This window comes from Colossoma macropomum, unplaced genomic scaffold (genome assembly GCF_904425465.1).
Source record: "Colossoma macropomum unplaced genomic scaffold, Colossoma_macropomum, whole genome shotgun sequence".
In the NCBI taxonomy this organism is placed as follows: domain Eukaryota; kingdom Metazoa; phylum Chordata; class Actinopteri; order Characiformes; family Serrasalmidae; genus Colossoma; species Colossoma macropomum.
Window position 1 is genome coordinate 30529921 of NW_023494803.1, and position 7258 is coordinate 30537178.

Here is a 7258-nt window from a genome sequence, read left to right on the forward strand (position 1 = left end):
CGTGACAGTGTGTTGTTTGACTGTGTGTACATAGACTCTGGTGTAGGTTTGGGTTTTTAGTCACCCCTCACATGGCCAGTATTTATGTTCCTCACATCTGTACATTCACATGATGCATTATACACTTGAACAACCGTAGAAAAAGCTCCCACAAACTAGAAGAAACATGACGTGTCAAAGGAGCTCTCGAATCTGTCATTCCAAATGTTTTCTTGTCTAACGGCCATGTAATGTAATGGCCATGTGAGTGTTTGACCAGACTACTTGGAGGAAGCTGCGACAGATTTGTAAGTTCTTTTCAGAAGTGATGCATGTAGCAATTCATCTGTATGATCTTTTCAAATTATGAAAATTGTGATGAAGTTGCATAAAACAACTCTTCGTTCTTTCATTTTCATTTTCCAGGTTGTGTTTTTCTGCTCTATAGCCTAGAGCTAAAAAGCCAAATTGCCAAAATCCAGAAGCAGCAATCTGACTAAGCAATGCTTTCTGAAAACATGCACTGGTCCCTGACCCTTAGTCCAGTTTTTTTCATAGCCTGCTCAGAGATGCTTACTTTGACATGGTTTTATTTCTCAACAAGAATGCACTGGGAGCAAATTCCATTAGGAGCCTGCAATGAGTACAGGGCAATATAATGATCCACATTAACGCTGATTGAGAAATGAGGGAAAGATTCCACTAACAAACAATGCTGTTGCCATGATGCCGAATGAGTCCTGCTGAGGAAGGCCCCGAGGACAGACTGGAGTAGAGCAGGTAGCGTCCAACAGCTGGCAGAGAGGCTGGACTGAAACAGAACGGTGGGTAAGTGTTTGTGTTGAAGACTTTTAGCGAGGGAGGTTCCTTACACCTCTTCGCTCTTCGATCAGCGTTTGTTTGCACTAAAAGTTTACTCTGCAATGTTTTTATGCTGGTCTACCATGTCCTAACGTGCTTTAGCAGTAATAGGAGGAGTGCAGAGGGATGCAAGCTTAATGAAGACCAGATACCTGAAAAAAGAGTACAGGCTCTCTGGGGATTATCAGTGGTTTTATTTAGCATGGGGGATTTGCACTGGATGCTTTTGCTTGGTTATGGGCTTGTGCCATTGGGGTGAATCACTGACCTGCAGCTTCTCCTGGCTGATTGGTATTATCAGGTGCCTGCTGGTGTATGCATATGTGTGTGTGTACGTGTGTTTTCTGTCTGGACACCATGTGTGTGAGGGTGGCTGGCGGCCACAGCCATGCCCGGAAAGGCTCGGAGCACAGCGAGTCATTAGGAAGTGAAGATGTCTGGAGTGCATTAGGGCCCGGGTACTGTAACTCTTACAAGCATGGGCTGGTATCAATTCCAACCAGGGAGGGAGAGAAAGAGAGGGAGAGAGAGAGAGCTTGGGGGGAAAAAAGAGTAAAAAAAGAGTTCTTTTGGAGGAGGAGAAAGGGGAGCGAGAGAATGTCCAGAAAATGACAGCGCTAAAATGTTATCCACAGCTGCAGTTTTGACTGCGGACCTCAACAGTTTGACAGTTTTCGGTGTTTCTCGTCAAGGCACTGCTTACATTGGCTCTGTTTGAGTTTCATCAAACGAGCATGATTCACTCCGGACAGCAGGATGGAGAGGGAGACGCGAGACGATTCCCACATTCCAGCTCCCTGCGTCCACACTTCTGCAGGACCCCGTGTGAGCATGAGACAAAAGTAATGAGTGTTTTAGGCCGAACATTTCAGATAAATATTTCTTAACTACAGTCAGTGGCACAGAGCTGAATTCTCCTCTTGATTAAGCAATGTTGTGGTATGAGCCCTTACAAAAAAAGCCTCAGCACAGTCACAAGGATTGTTTTTGGTTGTGGTGCACTGATCTGTCCACATTTTTTCATAGTACCTGTTGCAAAGTTGCTTTACAGAAAGCTAGCAAAAATCCCTTTCTACCTAAGGAGAAAATGTAGCGCACAGTTCATTTCATGTCAAAACACCTAAAGTTAGAGTGCGGTATTACTATTGTTAAGCTGCCTGTACATGCTTAAAACTCATGCCTCTAGTTGCATGGTCCAAGTTGCATGAAACATAATTCCTGTTCATCTTACACAGAGCAACACATTCATTATTCCAGTAGTTAGCAATACTAGTAGTTAACATTTCAAATATTGCATTTTTCTAGCTTAATAAAATCATCTGTACCTTGATATTTAGCCTACATTTGCCTCTTGTTGTCATTAAATGTTAAGAGGAAAATTAATGACCTAGCTATATTGAATGATAACAAAGCAGAACAAACATGAGCAAATGTTCAAATGGCTGTCATGTTAACATTAGCTGGTTAGCTAGCTAACTTGTTATGTCATATTGTGTCCATAACCAGATTAGCAAGTCTGGATGTGGAAAACCTGCATTTGGAGCGAGCTGAGAGATGATATCAGTGTCTATTGTTTTCTAGTGTTTATTAGCAGTGTTAGCCTCATAGTGCCAGTGCTAGACTAAAGAAGCAAAATTTGGACATCAAACACATTTCGACTGAACAGCTACACCTGGGGTAAGTGGAAAATTGCGTACATTTGACTTTTTGGCAAAACGTTTTTTAAGTGATTACCAATAACCCTGCGACCCAGAAGGATAAGCAGCTTAGAAAATGTGTGTGTGTATGTGTGTGATTACCAATCACAGCTGCATGATTACCAATAAGAAACGTAGTTCCAGTCCATCCTCTTTTATTGTCTATGATGTGTCAATTGAAATCTGTTGATTGAATTGACAGCTTTTGATGTGACCACATGATACTGTAGCAGCATCTTAATCAGCTGTTTTAAATAGACATTTACGGTTGCTTATTATGAAGTCTGTATGGCACCAAAAAGGGTTCTTCTATTGTTATGATGTCATGCTAGTGATAATAGATGAATCCTTTGTGGTGCTATAAAGAACCATTTTAAACCATATATAACACATTCTTCATCAATCTGAAGAATGACTTCACCATGCAAAAAACCATTTAAGAATGTAATGGTTCAGTTTAGAACCCATGGTTCTAAATAGAACCATTCCCTTTACTAAAGAACCCTTGAAAAACCTACACTGAATAAAGTAATGCTTTGAATTTATCTGATTCACATGCCTACATCGGTTTCCACATGAATAAAATGCATCAACCGAATTCTTGCCAAAATTAAGTAATATACACAGCAGTAGTTGTGTTGATGTAATATATATTACATTCATGTGAAAATTACTGAACTGAATCAAGTAGCCCTTTTTTCAGTGTATGCTTCCGTGGCATGTCTGTTCTTCACCTGTGCCACAAGCTTGGCAACAGATGCTAAGAAAAATGAACTTAGAGCATAGATAGGTCAGTTGGAGGTGTATGAGAAAATGATAGAAGTGCTTTTGCTTAGTCCAGCCAGAGTGGAGAGAGTCTTTGGCAGTGCTGTGAGAAGAGGCTGGGCTCAGCAGTTCAACAGAATTCAACATCTTAGCCCCACTGTGAAGAAGCAGCATGTAGCTGGCTTTCAAATTGCCACTTTCAAGGCTCTTTTTAAAACTCCTCATCTCACTGAGGCTTGCTTTATGATGCAGGGCAGAAGAGAAATGGCTTGGCGCTGCAAAATTGCACACATTAGGCCCAAATGTAACAAACCACACACCTGTTTTAATTTACGATGTTTGAAGACTTGGCTGTGAACAGAAAGCCTTAACAGCACTTTAAGCTAACGCACTCTTTCACACACACACACAAAAACACACGTGCAGGCACTCTCCCACACGCGCGCACACAGACAAACACAACCTTTACCTCCTTGCCCAACACATTATAAATGAATCAAGCAAGAAGACGTTCTGTAAATCAACGTTAAAAGCAGCGGTGCTCTGGAGCGGCCTGCAGGTGCTGGAAGTCCAGGTTAATGCCGTTCCCACTCACAACACTCCTGCCAGGCACAGGTGCACTCAAGCCTCCGCTGGCACAGAGACAGGCTGAGAGAACACTCTGAGCTTTTGCACTCTTTTCACCTTAATAAGCCTTTGGGTACTCAAGGCTCTTCTCTTCTGTTTCTATGGACCCTGATGCACGGCCTGCAAAGAGCAGCTTGAGAGAGAGGGACTACAAAATGATGGAATCCATAGGAACGTTTATGTTGGACTCAGCTCAGCTCTCTCTTAACGTTGTGAGATTCTTGGAACAGACAACAAAAGCAAGAGGCAACAGTTTGCAGTGAGCTGCCAAGGTGTTCTCACCCTAAATCCCACCATCAGACTGCAGCAAGTAGATCAGATAAAAAGCCCATATGTGAGCTGCATGTCTTCTTTATATAGAGCCCAGGATTGAGGCTTTTGCCTTTTAAAGATTCCGTCACTTTACCTAAGTACTGATGTTTAGACACATCTTTTTATTTGAGCAGTTTCAAGCTTTTTCATTTAAAGGGACCATATAATGGAAAGCCAACTTTTTTGTGTATATTTGGCAGTTTTGCAGTCGCTGTTTTTGTGATGTTACAAAAACGAACACATTTTACAAACATCTGCGTTTTCAGCCCACAGAAGTTCAGCTCTGCCAATATATATTTAAGTTAGAAGGACTGTTTAGCCCACACTGCTTTTTGATTGTGGCAGCCAGTCAGAACAGAGATTATGTACATATAGCTGTTGTCTGAACAAACCTCATATCTCTAAAATGGTAACTTTACAGGAGGAGAGAAATACTTTTAATGTGACTTTTTTCCAAGTCATTTTTGATAATTTCTTTTGATCCATCCCTCATGAAATTGACATACACTGTAAAGGAAAACAGGCCCCTTCAAATTATGTCAAAACTGAAAAATGACAAAAATAGAGATACAAGGATATCAACAGCAATATACCTGCCCTACCCTGTTAAAATGCCTGCCATTTTAATGCCAGCAGGCCTGAAATCAATCATACTGTACATCCAAGGCAACCAAGGTATCACATTAAAGCTTAAAATCTCTGCTTTTCATCCATTTTGACATTTTATCCTTATTTACATTAGAACAATAAATGTTTAGGTCACAAAATAGCTTGCCAGGATAGTTTTTATTAAAAAATCTCAGTTACAGTATGAACCTTCATGCTTTCACTAAGCCATATTTTGGATATTTTTCAATGTGGACATATTATACGTCAAACGAACAGGCTGACTCTCAGGATTGCAATACTATCAAATTAAAGGCACAGTAACACAAACAGCCTGTTTAAAGGGGATCTACTATGCTCATTTTCAATACTCATTATTTGATTTTTTGGGTCTACTATTTGTGTCTGTATGCACCCCTCCCTTCAAGCACAGTGTGCTCTGATCTGGTCATCTCGCCCACTCTGTTCTGATCGATCAAGTGCCAGAGCAGCATCCTGCTACAAGTTCCGCCCCTATACCGCTGTGGTTATTCTTACAATGGTGTCAGTTCTGCTGCATCAGGTTGAGCCAGAATCTGACCCTGAAAGCCAGGTAGAACATGTTGGTAGGCCCGATCTACCTTTGCAAGCTAGACTGGAGCATGTTGTTTCAGAGTGGTACATTTTTACTTTTGTAGCTCTTGAGCGAGGGCATGCCAAGCTTGCCCTTAGGCGGGCAACAAGGATTGTGTTACGAGATTGCATCATCTTGTAACAAAGGGAAAGGGCTGGAATTCCAATGAGGTGTTCCAGGCAGCTGTGAAAAGGGGTTTCTGTGGGAGACAGTTACTACCTCTGGTGTGAACTTTGAGCTTTGTGACTTTGCAGGCCGGTTACATGCACAAAAACCTATATAACACACTAAAGGAAAGGGAAAAATGGAAAAGTCTAGTAGGTCCCTTAATTCTAAAAGACGGATGCATTCTGATTGTTTTTGGTACAAACGTTCACACAAATGTCACAAGTGGGCCTCAGGGTAAAAACTAATACATAAGAAAAATGTAGGATGTGGGTCCTTTAAAATGTGAGTTGTTTGTTTGGCATTTTGTGGAGCGATTCTGAGGTTTGTAGTACTGTGATAGTAAACGCTACATCCTCTTAGTCAGTCTACGTCCCTTATTATGTTATTTGGTACACCTCTCGCCATGTTGCTTCTAGTCGACCCTAAAGCAAAAGGAGCAAATTTACGGTGAATCAGCAACAGACGGAGCAAACCCTTAAATCTGAAAGTGAATCAGAGTGTGAATCAGTATGTGTGTACACCATACTGGAGTCATCACCTCGCTGGCGTCACGATCTGGACGCTTGGTCATCCTCTCAGTAACCTGTGTTAGGTCTGTGAGCGCAGGAGGCTGTGTGTGTATTATGTCTGGAAGAAAGGTCTGGGCTGCTATCAGGCCCTAATAAGGAAGAATAGGGGATGCCATAAACTATGGGCCATGCCACTTAACGCTGGAATGCTCATCATGTTATTTCTTTTTGAAAGTGCAGGACCACAGTGCGGTCTGCTGCAGCTGGGATAACAACAGGATTGATGAAGTGGCTGCCAGGCTGAGATGTAGCTGCCCTCTTTAGCCTGTGCCTCTCTCTCTCTCTCTCTCTCTCTCTCTCTCTCTCTCTGTCTCTCTTTCTTTCTCTCTTGTTTCTTGTTCTCTCTTTCTTCCTCTCCCTTCACTCTCTCATTTCCTTTTTGTCTTACTCTTGTTACTCTCTTTCATTTCTCTCAATCCTTCACTCTCTACTTTTCCGCTCTCTCTCTGCTCCACTTTCTCTATTTCTCTCCTATCTCTCTTTCACTACCTTACAGTTTCTATGTACATTTCTCCCCTCTCTCTCTTTCTTCCTGTCTCTCTCACTCTCTCTTTCTCGCTTATCTATCTTTCTTTCATTCTATCCCTCACTCTCCGCTTTCCTCTCTCTCTCATTCCTCTTTTTCTCATTCCTCTTTCTTTCTCTTTCTCTCTCTCTTTCTATCTTTCTTCTCTCTCTGTCTTATTCCTCTTTCTTTCTCTCTCTCTCTCTCTCTCTCTCTCTCTCTCTCTGTCTCTCTCTCTCTCTGTCTCTCTCTCTCTCTATCTCTCTCTCTCTCTGGCCTGTACAGCTGTATGAGCTGTAGGCCTATACCATCAGGCCTATGAGCCACTTGTTGGGCCATAGCAATAAAACAAAGCACTTGTAACATGAAAGAATTCCTCCCGCTTTACAAGAGGAAGTGGAACATCTGAGGGATGATGTTTGAATTCTCTCGGTGCTCTTCGGGGTGTGTCAAAGTGTCAAAGCTGGGGCGGGCGCCTGACTCTCTCTCTATCTCTCTCTCTCTTTCTCTCTCTCTCTTAAAATCTTAAATCTCTTCCTGAACCCCCTCCCTGTTG